The sequence below is a fragment of the Urocampus carinirostris genome, unplaced genomic scaffold (assembly GCF_059441175.1).
Source record: "Urocampus carinirostris isolate Australia breed hairy pipefish unplaced genomic scaffold, RoL_Ucar_1.0 HiC_scaffold_64, whole genome shotgun sequence".
NCBI classification, from domain to species: Eukaryota; Metazoa; Chordata; class Actinopteri; order Syngnathiformes; family Syngnathidae; genus Urocampus; species Urocampus carinirostris.
Window position 1 is genome coordinate 18,604 of NW_028283171.1, and position 18,809 is coordinate 37,412.

Here is an 18,809-nt window from a genome sequence, read left to right on the forward strand (position 1 = left end):
TCTATTATTATAGACGGAAAGACAGAAAATTCTTATTGGAGAAAGCATTGAAAGAGGTTCCTTTTATAGAATGGATTTGACGACAGTCAACTTTTTTTCTAGTAAAGTCCTTGGTGGTCTAGTGGCTAGGATCCAGCACTTTCACTGCTGTGGCCTGGGTTCGATTCCAGGTCAGGTCTATTATTATAGACGGAAAGACAGAAAATTCTTATTGGAGAAAGCATTGAAAGAGGTTCCTTTTATAGAATGGATTTGACGACAGTCAACTTTTTTTCTAGTAAAGTCCTTGGTGGTCTAGTGGCTAGGATCCAGCACTTTCACTGCTGTGGCCCGGGTTTGATTCCAGGTCAGGGAAACTGTTACACGCAGATAGAAAATTCCTCTTGAGGAATTGGAATGAACATTGAAAGAGGTTCCTTTTTCTAGAATGGGTTTTCCGACAGTCAACTTTTTTTCTAGTAAAGTCCTTGGTGGTCTAGTGGCTAGGATCCAGCACTTTCACTGCTGTGGCCTGGGTTCGATTCCAGGTCAGGTCTATTATAATAGACGGAAAGACAGAAATTTTTTTATCGGAGAAAGCATTGAAAGAGGTTCCTTTTATAGAATGGATTTGACGACAGTCAACTTTTTTCTAGTAAAGTCCTTGGTGGTCTAGTGGCTAGGATCCAGCACTCTCACTGCTGTGGCCCGGGTTCGATTCCCGGTCAGGGAAACTATGACAGACAGACAGACAGACAGACAGACAGACAGACAGACAGACAGACAGACAGACAGACAGACAGACAGACAGACAGACAGACAGACAGACAGACAGACAGACAGACAGACAGACAGACAGACAGACAGACAGACAGACAGACAGACAGACAGACAGACAGACAGACAGACAGACAGACAGACAGACAGACAGACAGACAGACAGACAGACAGACAGACAGACAGACAGACAGACAGACAGACAGACAGACAGACAGACAGACAGACAGACAGACAGACAGACAGACAGACAGACAGACAGACAGACAGACAGACAGACAGACAGACAGACAGACAGACAGACAGACAGACAGACAGACAGACAGACAGACAGACAGACAGACAGACAGACAGACAGACAGACAGACAGACAGACAGACAGACAGACAGACAGACAGACAGACAGACAGACAGACAGACAGACAGACAGACAGACAGACAGACAGACAGACAGACAGACAGACAGACAGACAGACAGACAGACAGACAGACAGACAGACAGACAGACAGACAGACAGACAGACAGACAGACAGACAGACAGACAGACAGACAGACAGACAGACAGACAGACAGACAGACAGACAGACAGACAGACAGACAGACAGACAGACAGACAGACAGACAGACAGACAGACAGACAGACAGACAGACAGACAGACAGACAGACAGACAGACAGACAGACAGACAGACAGACAGACAGACAGACAGACAGACAGACAGACAGACAGACAGACAGACAGACAGACAGACAGACAGACAGACAGACAGACAGACAGACAGACAGACAGACAGACAGACAGACAGACAGACAGACAGACAGACAGACAGACAGACAGACAGACAGACAGACAGACAGACAGACAGACAGACAGACAGACAGACAGACAGACAGACAGACAGACAGACAGACAGACAGACAGACAGACAGACAGACAGACAGACAGACAGACAGACAGACAGACAGACAGACAGACAGACAGACAGACAGACAGACAGACAGACAGACAGACAGACAGACAGACAGACAGACAGACAGACAGACAGACAGACAGACAGACAGACAGACAGACAGACAGACAGACAGACAGACAGACAGACAGACAGACAGACAGACAGACAGACAGACAGACAGACAGACAGACAGACAGACAGACAGACAGACAGACAGACAGACAGACAGACAGACAGACAGACAGACAGACAGACAGACAGACAGACAGACAGACAGACAGACAGACAGACAGACAGACAGACAGACAGACAGACAGACAGACAGACAGACAGACAGACAGACAGACAGACAGACAGACAGACAGACAGACAGACAGACAGACAGACAGACAGACAGACAGACAGACAGACAGACAGACAGACAGACAGACAGACAGACAGACAGACAGACAGACAGACAGACAGACAGACAGACAGACAGACAGACAGACAGACAGACAGACAGACAGACAGACAGACAGACAGACAGACAGACAGACAGACAGACAGACAGACAGACAGACAGACAGACAGACAGACAGACAGACAGACAGACAGACAGACAGACAGACAGACAGACAGACAGACAGACAGACAGACAGACAGACAGACAGACAGACAGACAGACAGACAGACAGACAGACAGACAGACAGACAGACAGACAGACAGACAGACAGACAGACAGACAGACAGACAGACAGACAGACAGACAGACAGACAGACAGACAGACAGACAGACAGACAGACAGACAGACAGACAGACAGACAGACAGACAGACAGACAGACAGACAGACAGACAGACAGACAGACAGACAGACAGACAGACAGACAGACAGACAGACAGACAGACAGACAGACAGACAGACAGACAGACAGACAGACAGACAGACAGACAGACAGACAGACAGACAGACAGACAGACAGACAGACAGACAGACAGACAGACAGACAGACAGACAGACAGACAGACAGACAGACAGACAGACAGACAGACAGACAGACAGACAGACAGACAGACAGACAGACAGACAGACAGACAGACAGACAGACAGACAGACAGACAGACAGACAGACAGACAGACAGACAGACAGACAGACAGACAGACAGACAGACAGACAGACAGACAGACAGACAGACAGACAGACAGACAGACAGACAGACAGACAGACAGACAGACAGACAGACAGACAGACAGACAGACAGACAGACAGACAGACAGACAGACAGACAGACAGACAGACAGACAGACAGACAGACAGACAGACAGACAGACAGACAGACAGACAGACAGACAGACAGACAGACAGACAGACAGACAGACAGACAGACAGACAGACAGACAGACAGACAGACAGACAGACAGACAGACAGACAGACAGACAGACAGACAGACAGACAGACAGACAGACAGACAGACAGACAGACAGACAGACAGACAGACAGACAGACAGACAGACAGACAGACAGACAGACAGACAGACAGACAGACAGACAGACAGACAGACAGACAGACAGACAGACAGACAGACAGACAGACAGACAGACAGACAGACAGACAGACAGACAGACAGACAGACAGACAGACAGACAGACAGACAGACAGACAGACAGACAGACAGACAGACAGACAGACAGACAGACAGACAGACAGACAGACAGACAGACAGACAGACAGACAGACAGACAGACAGACAGACAGACAGACAGACAGACAGACAGACAGACAGACAGACAGACAGACAGACAGACAGACAGACAGACAGACAGACAGACAGACAGACAGACAGACAGACAGACAGACAGACAGACAGACAGACAGACAGACAGACAGACAGACAATTCTTATTGGAGAAAGCATTGAAAGAGGTTCCTTTTATAGAATGGATTTGACGACAGTCAACTTTTTTTCTAGTAAAGTCCTTGGTGGTCTAGTGGCTAAGATCCAGCACTTTCAATGCTGTGGCCCGGGTTCGATTCCAGGTCAGGGAAACTGTTACACGCAGATAGAAAATTCCTCTTGAGGAATTGGAAAGAAAATTGAAAGATGTTCCTTTTTCTAGAATGGGTTTTCCGACAGTCAACTTTTTTCCTGTTCATTCCCTGATGGACTAGTGGCTAGGATCCAGCACTCTCACTGCTGTGGCCCGGGTTCGATTCCCGGTCAGGTCTATTATAATAGACGGAAAGACAGAAAATTCTTATTGGAGAAAGCATTGAAAGAGGTTCCTTTTTCTAGAATGGGTTTTCCGACAGTCAACTTTTTTTCTAGTAAAGTCCTTGGTGGTCTAGTGGCTAGGATCCAGCACTTTCACTGCTGTGGCCTGGGTTCGATTCCAGGTCAGGTCTATTATTATAGACGGAAAGACAGAAAATTCTTATTGGAGAAAGCATTGAAAGAGGTTCCTTTTATAGAATGGATTTGACGACAGTCAACTTTTTTTCTAGTAAAGTCCTTGGTGGTCTAGTGGCTAGGATTCAGCACTTTCACTGCTGTGGCCCGGGTTCGATTCCAGGTCAGGGAAACTGTTACACGCAGATAGAAAATTCCTCTTGAGGAATTGGAATGAACATTGAAAGAGGTTCCTTTTTCTAGAATGGGTTTTCCGACAGTCAACTTTTTTCCTGTACAGTCCCTGATGGTCTAGTGGCTAGGATCCAGCACTCTCACTGCTGTGGCCCGGGTTCGATTCCCGGTCAGGTCTATTATAATAGACGGAAAGACAGAAAATTCTTATTGGAGAAAGCATTGAAAGAGGTTCCTTTTTCTAGAATGGGTTTTCCGACAGTCAACTTTTTTTCTAGTAAAGTCCTTGGTGGTCTAGTGGCTAGGATCCAGCACTTTCACTGCTGTGGCCCGGGTTTGATTCCCGGTCAGGGAAACTATGACAGACAGACAGACAGACAGACAGACAGACAGACAGACAGACAGACAGACAGACAGACAGACAGACAGACAGACAGACAATTCTTATTGGAGAAAGCATTGAAAGAGGTTCTTTTTATAGAATGGATTTGACGACAGTCAACTTTTTTTCTAGTAAAGTCCTTGGTGGTCTAGTGGCTAAGATCCAGCACTTTCACTGCTGTGGCCCGGGTTCGATTCCAGGTCAGGGAAACTGTTACACGCAGATAGAAAATTCCTCTTGAGGAATTGGAAAGAAAATTGAAAGATGTTCCTTTTTCTAGAATGGGTTTTCCGACAGTCAACTTTTTTCCTGTTCATTCCCTGATGGACTAGTGGCTAGGATCCAGCACTCTCACTGCTGTGGCCCGGGTTCGATTCCCGGTCAGGTCTATTATAATAGACGGAAAGACAGAAAATTCTTATTGGAGAAAGCATTGAAAGAGGTTCCTTTTTCTAGAATGGGTTTTCCGACAGTCAACTTTTTTTCTAGTAAAGTCCTTGGTGGTCTAGTGGCTAGGATTCAGCACTTTCACTGCTGTGGCCTGGGTTCGATTCCAGGTCAGGTCTATTATTATAGACGGAAAGACAGAAAATTCTTATTGGAGAAAGCATTGAAAGAGGTTCCTTTTATAGAATGGATTTGACGACAGTCAACTTTTTTTCTAGTAAAGTCCTTGGTGGTCTAGTGGCTAAGATCCAGCACTTTCACTGCTGTGGCCCGGGTTCGATTCCAGGTCAGGGAAACTGTTACACGCAGATAGAAAATTCCTCTTGAGGAATTGGAAAGAAAATTGAAAGATGTTCCTTTTTCTAGAATGGGTTTTCCGACAGTCAACTTTTTTCCTGTTCATTCCCTGATGGACTAGTGGCTAGGATCCAGCACTCTCACTGCTGTGGCCCGGGTTCGATTCCCGGTCAGGTCTATTATAATAGACGGAAAGACAGAAAATTCTTATTGGAGAAAGCATTGAAAGAGGTTCCTTTTTCTAGAATGGGTTTTCCGACAGTCAACTTTTTTTCTAGTAAAGTCCTTGGTGGTCTAGTGGCTAGGATCCAGCACTTTCACTGCTGTGGCCTGGGTTCGATTCCAGGTCAGGTCTATTATTATAGACGGAAAGACAGAAAATTCTTATTGGAGAAAGCATTGAAAGAGGTTCCTTTTATAGAATGGATTTGACGACAGTCAACTTTTTTTCTAGTAAAGTCCTTGGTGGTCTAGTGGCTAGGATTCAGCACTTTCACTGCTGTGGCCTGGGTTCGATTCCAGGTCAGGGAAACTGTTACACGCAGATAGAAAATTCCTCTTGAGGAATTGGAATGAACATTGAAAGAGGTTCCTTTTTCTAGAATGGGTTTTCCGACAGTCAACTTTTTTCCTGTACAGTCCCTGATGGTCTAGTGGCTAGGATCCAGCACTCTCACTGCTGTGGCCCGGGTTCGATTCCCGGTCAGGTCTATTATAATAGACGGAAAGACAGAAATTTTTTATCGGAGAAAGCATTGAAAGAGGTTCCTTTTATAGAATGGATTTGACGACAGTCAACTTTTTTCTAGTAAAGTCCTTGGTGGTCTAGTGGCTAGGATCCAGCACTCTCACTGCTGTGGCCCGGGTTTGATTCCCGGTCAGGGAAACTATGACAGACAGACAGACAGACAGACAGACAGACAGACAGACAGACAGACAGACAGACAGACAGACAGACAGACAGACAGACAGACAGACAGACAGACAGACAGACAGACAGACAGACAGACAGACAGACAGACAGACAGACAGACAGACAGACAGACAGACAGACAGACAGACAGACAGACAGACAGACAGACAGACAGACAGACAGACAGACAGACAGACAGACAGACAGACAGACAGACAGACAGACAGACAGACAGACAGACAGACAGACAGACAGACAGACAGACAGACAGACAGACAGACAGACAGACAGACAGACAGACAGACAGACAGACAGACAGACAGACAGACAGACAGACAGACAGACAGACAGACAGACAGACAGACAGACAGACAGACAGACAGACAGACAGACAGACAGACAGACAGACAGACAGACAGACAGACAGACAGACAGACAGACAGACAGACAGACAGACAGACAGACAGACAGACAGACAGACAGACAGACAGACAGACAGACAGACAGACAGACAGACAGACAGACAGACAGACAGACAGACAGACAGACAGACAGACAGACAGACAGACAGACAGACAGACAGACAGACAGACAGACAGACAGACAGACAGACAGACAGACAGACAGACAGACAGACAGACAGACAGACAGACAGACAGACAGACAGACAGACAGACAGACAGACAGACAGACAGACAGACAGACAGACAGACAGACAGACAGACAGACAGACAGACAGACAGACAGACAGACAGACAGACAGACAGACAGACAGACAGACAGACAGACAGACAATTCTTATTGGAGAAAGCATTGAAAGAGGTTCTTTTTATAGAATGGATTTGACGACAGTCAACTTTTTTTCTAGTAAAGTCCTTGGTGGTCTAGTGGCTAAGATCCAGCACTTTCACTGCTGTGGCCCGGGTTCGATTCCAGGTCAGGGAAACTGTTACACGCAGATAGAAAATTCCTCTTGAGGAATTGGAAAGAAAATTGAAAGATGTTCCTTTTTCTAGAATGGGTTTTCCGACAGTCAACTTTTTTCCTGTTCATTCCCTGATGGACTAGTGGCTAGGATCCAGCACTCTCACTGCTGTGGCCCGGGTTCGATTCCCGGTCAGGTCTATTATAATAGACGGAAAGACAGAAAATTCTTATTGGAGAAAGCATTGAAAGAGGTTCCTTTTTCTAGAATGGGTTTTCCGACAGTCAACTTTTTTTCTAGTAAAGTCCTTGGTGGTCTAGTGGCTAGGATTCAGCACTTTCACTGCTGTGGCCTGGGTTCGATTCCAGGTCAGGTCTATTATTATAGACGGAAAGACAGAAAATTCTTATTGGAGAAAGCATTGAAAGAGGTTCCTTTTATAGAATGGATTTGACGACAGTCAACTTTTTTTCTAGTAAAGTCCTTGGTGGTCTAGTGGCTAAGATCCAGCACTTTCAATGCTGTGGCCCGGGTTCGATTCCAGGTCAGGGAAACTGTTACACGCAGATAGAAAATTCCGCTTGAGGAATTGGAAAGAAAATTGAAAGATGTTCCTTTTTCTAGAATGGGTTTTCCGACAGTCAACTTTTTTCCTGTTCATTCCCTGATGGACTAGTGGCTAGGATCCAGCACTCTCACTGCTGTGGCCCGGGTTCGATTCCCGGTCAGGTCTATTATAATAGACGGAAAGACAGAAAATTCTTATTGGAGAAAGCATTGAAAGAGGTTCCTTTTTCTAGAATGGGTTTTCCGACAGTCAACTTTTTTTCTAGTAAAGTCCTTGGTGGTCTAGTGGCTAGGATCCAGCACTTTCACTGCTGTGGCCTGGGTTCGATTCCAGGTCAGGTCTATTATTATAGACGGAAAGACAGAAAATTCTTATTGGAGAAAGCATTGAAAGAGGTTCCTTTTATAGAATGGATTTGACGACAGTCAACTTTTTTTCTAGTAAAGTCCTTGGTGGTCTAGTGGCTAGGATTCAGCACTTTCACTGCTGTGGCCCGGGTTCGATTCCAGGTCAGGGAAACTGTTACACGCAGATAGAAAATTCCTCTTGAGGAATTGGAATGAACATTGAAAGAGGTTCCTTTTTCTAGAATGGGTTTTCCGACAGTCAACTTTTTTCCTGTACAGTCCCTGATGGTCTAGTGGCTAGGATCCAGCACTCTCACTGCTGTGGCCCGGGTTCGATTCCCGGTCAGGTCTATTATAATAGACGGAAAGACAGAAATTTTTTATCGGAGAAAGCATTGAAAGAGGTTCCTTTTATAGAATGGATTTGACGACAGTCAACTTTTTTCTAGTAAAGTCCTTGGTGGTCTAGTGGCTAGGATCCAGCACTCTCACTGCTGTGGCCCGGGTTTGATTCCCGGTCAGGGAAACTATGACAGACAGACAGACAGACAGACAGACAGACAGACAGACAGACAGACAGACAGACAGACAGACAGACAGACAGACAGACAGACAGACAGACAGACAGACAGACAGACAGACAGACAGACAGACAGACAGACAGACAGACAGACAGACAGACAGACAGACAGACAGACAGACAGACAGACAGACAGACAGACAGACAGACAGACAGACAGACAGACAGACAGACAGACAGACAGACAGACAGACAGACAGACAGACAGACAGACAGACAGACAGACAGACAGACAGACAGACAGACAGACAGACAGACAGACAGACAGACAGACAGACAGACAGACAGACAGACAGACAGACAGACAGACAGACAGACAGACAGACAGACAGACAGACAGACAGACAGACAGACAGACAGACAGACAGACAGACAGACAGACAGACAGACAGACAGACAGACAGACAGACAGACAGACAGACAGACAGACAGACAGACAGACAGACAGACAGACAGACAGACAGACAGACAGACAGACAGACAGACAGACAGACAGACAGACAGACAGACAGACAGACAGACAGACAGACAGACAGACAGACAGACAGACAGACAGACAGACAGACAGACAGACAGACAGACAGACAGACAGACAGACAGACAGACAGACAGACAGACAGACAGACAGACAGACAGACAGACAGACAGACAGACAGACAGACAGACAGACAGACAGACAGACAGACAGACAGACAGACAGACAGACAGACAGACAGACAGACAGACAGACAGACAGACAGACAGACAGACAGACAGACAGACAGACAGACAGACAGACAGACAGACAGACAGACAGACAGACAGACAGACAGACAGACAGACAGACAGACAGACAGACAGACAGACAGACAGACAGACAGACAGACAGACAGACAGACAGACAGACAGACAGACAGACAGACAGACAATTCTTTTTGGAGAAAGCATTGAAAGAGGTTCTTTTTATAGAATGGATTTGACGACAGTCAACTTTTTTTCTAGTAAAGTCCTTGGTGGTCTAGTGGCTAGGATCCAGCACTTTCACTGCTGTGGCCCGGGTTCGATTCCAGGTCAGGGAAACTGTTACACGCAGATAGAAAATTCCTCTTGAGGAATTGGAAAGAAAATTGAAAGATGTTCCTTTTTCTAGAATGGGTTTTCCGACAGTCAACTTTTTTCCTGTTCATTCCCTGATGGACTAGTGGCTAGGATCCAGCACTCTCACTGCTGTGGCCCGGGTTCGATTCCCGGTCAGGTCTATTATAATAGACGGAAAGACAGAAAATTCTTATTGGAGAAAGCATTGAAAGAGGTTCCTTTTTCTAGAATGGGTTTTCCGACAGTCAACTTTTTTTCTAGTAAAGTCCTTGGTGGTCTAGTGGCTAGGATCCAGCACTTTCACTGCTGTGGCCTGGGTTCGATTCCAGGTCAGGTCTATTATTATAGACGGAAAGACAGAAAATTCTTATTGGAGAAAGCATTGAAAGAGGTTCCTTTTATAGAATGGATTTGACGACAGTCAACTTTTTTTCTAGTAAAGTCCTTGGTGGTCTAGTGGCTAGGATCCAGCACTTTCACTGCTGAGGCCTGGGTTCGATTCCAGGTCAGGTCTATTATTATAGACGGAAAGACAGAAAATTCTTATTGGAGAAAGCATTGAAAGAGGTTCCTTTTATAGAATGGATTTGACGACAGTCAACTTTTTTTCTAGTAAAGTCCTTGGTGGTCTAGTGGCTAGGATCCAGCACTTTCACTGCTGTGGCCCGGGTTCGATTCCAGGTCAGGGAAACTGTTACACGCAGATAGAAAATTCCTCTTGAGGAATTGGAATGAACATTGAAAGAGGTTCCTTTTTCTAGAATGGGTTTTCCGACAGTCAACTTTTTTTCTAGTAAAGTCCTTGGTGGTCTAGTGGCTAGGATCCAGCACTTTCACTGCTGTGGCCTGGGTTCGATTCCAGGTCAGGTCTATTATAATAGACGGAAAGACAGAAATTTTTTTATCGGAGAAAGCATTGAAAGAGGTTCCTTTTATAGAATGGATTTGACGACAGTCAACTTTTTTCTAGTAAAGTCCTTGGTGGTCTAGTGGCTAGGATCCAGCACTCTCACTGCTGTGGCCCGGGTTCGATTCCCGGTCAGGGAAACTATGACAGACAGACAGACAGACAGACAGACAGACAGACAGACAGACGGACGGACGGACGGACGGACGGACGGACGGACGGACGGACGGACGGACGGACGGACGGACGGACGGACGGACGGACGGACGGACGGACGGACGGACGGACGGACGGACGGACGGACGGACGGACGGACGGACGGACGGACGGACGGACGGACGGACGGACGGACGGACGGACAGACAGACGGACGGACGGACGGACGGACAGACAGACAGACAGACAGACAGACAGACAGACGGACGGACGGACAGACAGACAGACAGACAGACAGACAGACAGACAGACAGACAGACAGACAGACAGACAGACAGACAGACAGACAGACAGACAGACAGACAGACAGACAGACAGACAGACAGACAGACAGACAGACAGACAGACAGACAGACAGACAGACAGACAGACAGACAGACAGACAGACAGACAGACAGACAGACAGACAGACAGACAGACAGACAGACAGACAGACAGACAGACAGACAGACAGACAGACAGACAGACAGACAGACAGACAGACAGACAGACAGACAGACAGACAGACAGACAGACAGACAGACAGACAGACAGACAGACAGACAATTCTTATTGGAGAAAGCATTGAAAGAGGTTCTTTTTATAGAATGGATTTGACGACAGTCAACTTTTTTTCTAGTAAAGTCCTTGGTGGTCTAGTGGCTAAGATCCAGCACTTTCACTGCTGTGGCCCGGGTTCGATTCCAGGTCAGGGAAACTGTTACACGCAGATAGAAAATTCCTCTTGAGGAATTGGAAAGAAAATTGAAAGATGTTCCTTTTTCTAGAATGGGTTTTCCGACAGTCAACTTTTTTCCTGTTCATTCCCTGATGGACTAGTGGCTAGGATCCAGCACTCTCACTGCTGTGGCCCGGGTTCGATTCCCGGTCAGGTCTATTATAATAGACGGAAAGACAGAAAATTCTTATTGGAGAAAGCATTGAAAGAGGTTCCTTTTTCTAGAATGGGTTTTCCGACAGTCAACTTTTTTTCTAGTAAAGTCCTTGGTGGTCTAGTGGCTAGGATTCAGCACTTTCACTGCTGTGGCCTGGGTTCGATTCCAGGTCAGGTCTATTATTATAGACGGAAAGACAGAAAATTCTTATTGGAGAAAGCATTGAAAGAGGTTCTTTTTATAGAATGGATTTGACGACAGTCAACTTTTTTTCTAGTAAAGTCCTTGGTGGTCTAGTGGCTAAGATCCAGCACTTTCACTGCTGTGGCCCGGGTTCGATTCCAGGTCAGGGAAACTGTTACACGCAGATAGAAAATTCCTCTTGAGGAATTGGAAAGAAAATTGAAAGATGTTCCTTTTTCTAGAATGGGTTTTCCGACAGTCAACTTTTTTCCTGTTCATTCCCTGATGGACTAGTGGCTAGGATCCAGCACTCTCACTGCTGTGGCCCGGGTTCGATTCCCGGTCAGGTCTATTATAATAGACGGAAAGACAGAAAATTCTTATTGGAGAAAGCATTGAAAGAGGTTCCTTTTTCTAGAATGGGTTTTCCGACAGTCAACTTTTTTTTCAACTTTTTTTCTAGTAAAGTCCTTGGTGGTCTAGTGGCTAGGATTCAGCACTTTCACTGCTGTGGCCTGGGTTCGATTCCAGGTCAGGTCTATTATTATAGACGGAAAGACAGAAAATTCTTATTGGAGAAAGCATTGAAAGAGGTTCCTTTTATAGAATGGATTTGACGACAGTCAACTTTTTTTCTAGTAAAGTCCTTGGTGGTCTAGTGGCTAAGATCCAGCACTTTCAATGCTGTGGCCCGGGTTCGATTCCAGGTCAGGGAAACTGTTACACGCAGATAGAAAATTCCTCTTGAGGAATTGGAAAGAAAATTGAAAGATGTTCCTTTTTCTAGAATGGGTTTTCCGACAGTCAACTTTTTTCCTGTTCATTCCCTGATGGACTAGTGGCTAGGATCCAGCACTCTCACTGCTGTGGCCCGGGTTCGATTCCCGGTCAGGTCTATTATAATAGACGGAAAGACAGAAAATTCTTATTGGAGAAAGCATTGAAAGAGGTTCCTTTTTCTAGAATGGGTTTTCCGACAGTCAACTTTTTTTCTAGTAAAGTCCTTGGTGGTCTAGTGGCTAGGATCCAGCACTTTCACTGCTGTGGCCTGGGTTCGATTCCAGGTCAGGTCTATTATTATAGACGGAAAGACAGAAAATTCTTATTGGAGAAAGCATTGAAAGAGGTTCCTTTTATAGAATGGATTTGACGACAGTCAACTTTTTTTCTAGTAAAGTCCTTGGTGGTCTAGTGGCTAGGATTCAGCACTTTCACTGCTGTGGCCTGGGTTCGATTCCAGGTCAGGGAAACTGTTACACGCAGATAGAAAATTCCTCTTGAGGAATTGGAATGAACATTGAAAGAGGTTCCTTTTTCTAGAATGGGTTTTCCGACAGTCAACTTTTTTCCTGTACAGTCCCTGATGGTCTAGTGGCTAGGATCCAGCACTCTCACTGCTGTGGCCCGGGTTCGATTCCCGGTCAGGTCTATTATAATAGACGGAAAGACAGAAATTTTTTATCGGAGAAAGCATTGAAAGAGGTTCCTTTTATAGAATGGATTTGACGACAGTCAACTTTTTTCTAGTAAAGTCCTTGGTGGTCTAGTGGCTAGGATCCAGCACTCTCACTGCTGTGGCCCGGGTTTGATTCCCGGTCAGGGAAACTATGACAGACAGACAGACAGACAGACAGACAGACAGACAGACAGACAGACAGACAGACAGACAGACAGACAGACAGACAGACAGACAGACAGACAGACAGACAGACAGACAGACAGACAGACAGACAGACAGACAGACAGACAGACAGACAGACAGACAGACAGACAGACAGACAGACAGACAGACAGACAGACAGACAGACAGACAGACAGACAGACAGACAGACAGACAGACAGACAGACAGACAGACAGACAGACAGACAGACAGACAGACAGACAGACAGACAGACAGACAGACAGACAGACAGACAGACAGACAGACAGACAGACAGACAGACAGACAGACAGACAGACAGACAGACAGACAGACAGACAGACAGACAGACAGACAGACAGACAGACAGACAGACAGACAGACAGACAGACAGACAGACAGACAGACAGACAGACAGACAGACAGACAGACAGACAGACAGACAGACAGACAGACAGACAGACAGACAGACAGACAGACAGACAGACAGACAGACAGACAGACAGACAGACAGACAGACAGACAGACAGACAGACAGACAGACAGACAGACAGACAGACAGACAGACAGACAGACAGACAGACAGACAGACAGACAGACAGACAGACAGACAGACAGACAGACAGACAGACAGACAGACAGACAGACAGACAGACAGACAGACAGACAGACAGACAGACAGACAGACAGACAGACAGACAGACAGACAGACAGACAGACAATTCTTATTGGAGAAAGCATTGAAAGAGGTTCTTTTTATAGAATGGATTTGACGACAGTCAACTTTTTTTCTAGTAAAGTCCTTGGTGGTCTAGTGGCTAAGATCCAGCACTTTCACTGCTGTGGCCCGGGTTCGATTCCAGGTCAGGGAAACTGTTACACGCAGATAGAAAATTCCTCTTGAGGAATTGGAAAGAAAATTGAAAGATGTTCCTTTTTCTAGAATGGGTTTTCCGACAGTCAACTTTTTTCCTGTTCATTCCCTGATGGACTAGTGGCTAGGATCCAGCACTCTCACTGCTGTGGCCCGGGTTCGATTCCCGGTCAGGTCTATTATAATAGACGGAAAGACAGAAAATTCTTATTGGAGAAAGCATTGAAAGAGGTTCCTTTTTCTAGAATGGGTTTTCCGACAGTCAACTTTTTTTCTAGTAAAGTCCTTGGTGGTCTAGTGGCTAGGATTCAGCACTTTCACTGCTGTGGCCTGGGTTCGATTCCAGGTCAGGTCTATTATTATAGACGGAAAGACAGAAAATTCTTATTGGAGAAAGCATTGAAAGAGGTTCCTTTTATAGAATGGATTTGACGACAGTCAACTTTTTTTCTAGTAAAGTCCTTGGTGGTCTAGTGGCTAAGATCCAGCACTTTCAATGCTGTGGCCCGGGTTCGATTCCAGGTCAGGGAAACTGTTACACGCAGATAGAAAATTCCTCTTGAGGAATTGGAAAGAAAATTGAAAGATGTTCCTTTTTCTAGAATGGGTTTTCCGACAGTCAACTTTTTTCCTGTTCATTCCCTGATGGACTAGTGGCTAGGATCCAGCACTCTCACTGCTGTGGCCCGGGTTCGATTCCCGGTCAGGTCTATTATAATAGACGGAAAGACAGAAAATTCTTATTGGAGAAAGCATTGAAAGAGGTTCCTTTTTCTAGAATGGGTTTTCCGACAGTCAACTTTTTTTCTAGTAAAGTCCTTGGTGGTCTAGTGGCTAGGATCCAGCACTTTCACTGCTGTGGCCTGGGTTCGATTCCAGGTCAGGTCTATTATTATAGACGGAAAGACAGAAAATTCTTATTGGAGAAAGCATTGAAAGAGGTTCCTTTTATAGAATGGATTTGACGACAGTCAACTTTTTTTCTAGTAAAGTCCTTGGTGGTCTAGTGGCTAGGATTCAGCACTTTCACTGCTGTGGCCCGGGTTCGATTCCAGGTCAGGGAAACTGTTACACGCAGATAGAAAATTCCTCTTGAGGAATTGGAATGAACATTGAAAGAGGTTCCTTTTTCTAGAATGGGTTTTCCGACAGTCAACTTTTTTCCTGTACAGTCCCTGATGGTCTAGTGGCTAGGATCCAGCACTCTCACTGCTGTGGCCCGGGTTCGATTCCCGGTCAGGTCTATTATAATAGACGGAAAGACAGAAATTTTTTATCGGAGAAAGCATTGAAAGAGGTTCCTTTTATAGAATGGATTTGACGACAGTCAACTTTTTTCTAGTAAAGTCCTTGGTGGTCTAGTGGCTAGGATCCAGCACTCTCACTGCTGTGGCCCGGGTTTGATTCCCGGTCAGGGAAACTATGACAGACAGACAGACAGACAGACAGACAGACAGACAGACAGACAGACAGACAGACAGACAGACAGACAGACAGACAGACAGACAGACAGACAGACAGACAGACAGACAGACAGACAGACAGACAGACAGACAGACAGACAGACAGACAGACAGACAGACAGACAGACAGACAGACAGACAGACAGACAGACAGACAGACAGACAGACAGACAGACAGACAGACAGACAGACAGACAGACAGACAGACAGACAGACAGACAGACAGACAGACAGACAGACAGACAGACAGACAGACAGACAGACAGACAGACAGACAGACAGACAGACAGACAGACAGACAGACAGACAGACAGACAGACAGACAGACAGACAGACAGACAGACAGACAGACAGACAGACAGACAGACAGACAGACAGACAGACAGACAGACAGACAGACAGACAGACAGACAGACAGACAGACAGACAGACAGACAGACAGACAGACAGACAGACAGACAGACAGACAGACAGACAGACAGACAGACAGACAGACAGACAGACAGACAGACAGACAGACAGACAGACAGACAGACAGACAGACAGACAGACAGACAGACAGACAGACAGACAGACAGACAGACAGACAGACAGACAGACAGACAGACAGACAGACAGACAGACAGACAGACAGACAGACAGACAGACAGACAGACAGACAGACAGACAGACAGACAGACAGACAGACAGACAGACAGACAGACAGACAGACAGACAGACAGACAGACAGACAGACAGACAGACAGACAGACAGACAGACAGACAGACAGACAGACAGACAGACAGACAGACAGACAGACAGACAGACAGACAGACAGACAGACAGACAGACAGACAGACAGACAGACAGACAGACAGACAGACAGACAGACAGACAGACAGACAGACAGACAGACAGACAGACAGACAGACAGACAGACAGACAGACAGACAGACAGACAGACAGACAGACAGACAGACAGACAGACAGACAGACAGACAGACAGACAGACAGACAGACAGACAGACAGACAGACAGACAGACAGACAGACAGACAGACAGACAGACAGACAGACAGACAGACAGACAGACAGACAGACAGACAGACAATTCTTTTTGGAGAAAGCATTGAAAGAGGTTCTTTTTATAGAATGGATTTGACGACAGTCAACTTTTTTTCTAGTAAAGTCCTTGGTGGTCTAGTGGCTAGGATCCAGCACTTTCACTGCTGTGGCCCGGGTTCGATTCCAGGTCAGGGAAACTGTTACACGCAGATAGAAAATTCCTCTTGAGGAATTGGAAAGAAAATTGAAAGATGTTCCTTTTTCTAGAATGGGTTTTCCGACAGTCAACTTTTTTCCTGTTCATTCCCTGATGGACTAGTGGCTAGGATCCAGCACTCTCACTGCTGTGGCCCGGGTTCGATTCCCGGTCAGGTCTATTATAATAGACGGAAAGACAGAAAATTCTTATTGGAGAAAGCATTGAAAGAGGTTCCTTTTTCTAGAATGGGTTTTCCGACAGTCAACTTTTTTTCTAGTAAAGTCCTTGGTGGTCTAGTGGCTAGGATCCAGCACTTTCACTGCTGTGGCCTGGGTTCGATTCCAGGTCAGGTCTATTATTATAGACGGAAAGACAGAAAATTCTTATTGGAGAAAGCATTGAAAGAGGTTCCTTTTATAGAATGGATTTGACGACAGTCAACTTTTTTTCTAGTAAAGTCCTTGGTGGTCTAGTGGCTAGGATCCAGCACTTTCACTGCTGTGGCCTGGGTTCGATTCCAGGTCAGGTCTATTATTATAGACGGAAAGACAGAAAATTCTTATTGGAGAAAGCATTGAAAGAGGTTCCTTTTATAGAATGGATTTGACGACAGTCAACTTTTTTTCTAGTAAAGTCCTTGGTGGTCTAGTGGCTAGGATCCAGCACTTTCACTGCTGTGGCCCGGGTTCGATTCCAGGTCAGGGAAACTGTTACACGCAGATAGAAAATTCCTCTTGAGGAATTGGAATGAACATTGAAAGAGGTTCCTTTTTCTAGAATGGGTTTTCCGACAGTCAACTTTTTTTCTAGTAAAGTCCTTGGTGGTCTAGTGGCTAGGATCCAGCAATTTCACTGCTGTGGCCTGGGTTCGATTCCAGGTCAGGTCTATTATAATAGACGGAAATTTATCGGAGAAAGCATTGAAAGAGGTTCCTTTTATAGAATGGATTTGACGACAGTCAACTTTTTTCTAGTAAAGTCCTTGGTGGTCTAGTGGCTAGGATCCAGCACTCTCACTGCTGTGGCCCGGGTTCGATTCCCGGTCAGGGAAACTATGACAGACAGACAGACAGACAGACAGACAGACAGACAGACAGACAGACAGACAGACAGACAGACAGACAGACAGACAGACAGACAGACAGACAGACAGACAGACAGACAGACAGACAGACAGACAGACAGACAGACAGACAGACAGACAGACAGACAGACAGACAGACAGACAGACAGACAGACAGACAGACAGACAGACAGACAGACAGACAGACAGACAGACAGACAGACAGACAGACAGACAGACAGACAGACAGACAGACAGACAGACAGACAGACAGACAGACAGACAGACAGACAGACAGACAGACAGACAGACAGACAGACAGACAGACAGACAGACAGACAGACAGACAGACAGACAGACAGACAGACAGACAGACAGACAGACAGACAGACAGACAGACAGACAGACAGACAGACAGACAGACAGACAGACAGACAGACAGACAGACAGACAGACAGACAGACAGACAGACAGACAGACAGACAGACAGACAGACAGACAGACAGACAGACAGACAGACAGACAGACAGACAG

The 18,809-nt window shown here is 46.0% G+C and overlaps 3 non-coding genes across 3 annotated transcripts; all 3 read left to right on the plus strand.

The window, feature by feature from the left end:
- Window positions 1-640: 640 nt before the first annotated feature.
- Window positions 641-712, plus strand: trnae-cuc (transfer RNA glutamic acid (anticodon CUC)). The gene has a single exon. It is a non-coding gene; the product is annotated as a tRNA-Glu (tRNA).
- A 10,074-nt stretch (window positions 713-10,786) lies between these two features.
- Window positions 10,787-10,858, plus strand: trnae-cuc (transfer RNA glutamic acid (anticodon CUC)). Its single transcript has one exon. It is a non-coding gene; the product is annotated as a tRNA-Glu (tRNA).
- Window positions 10,859-18,191: 7,333 nt separating this feature from the next.
- On the plus strand, window positions 18,192-18,263 carry trnae-cuc (transfer RNA glutamic acid (anticodon CUC)). The gene has a single exon. It is a non-coding gene; the product is annotated as a tRNA-Glu (tRNA).
- The last annotated feature ends 546 nt before the right edge of the window (window positions 18,264-18,809 follow it).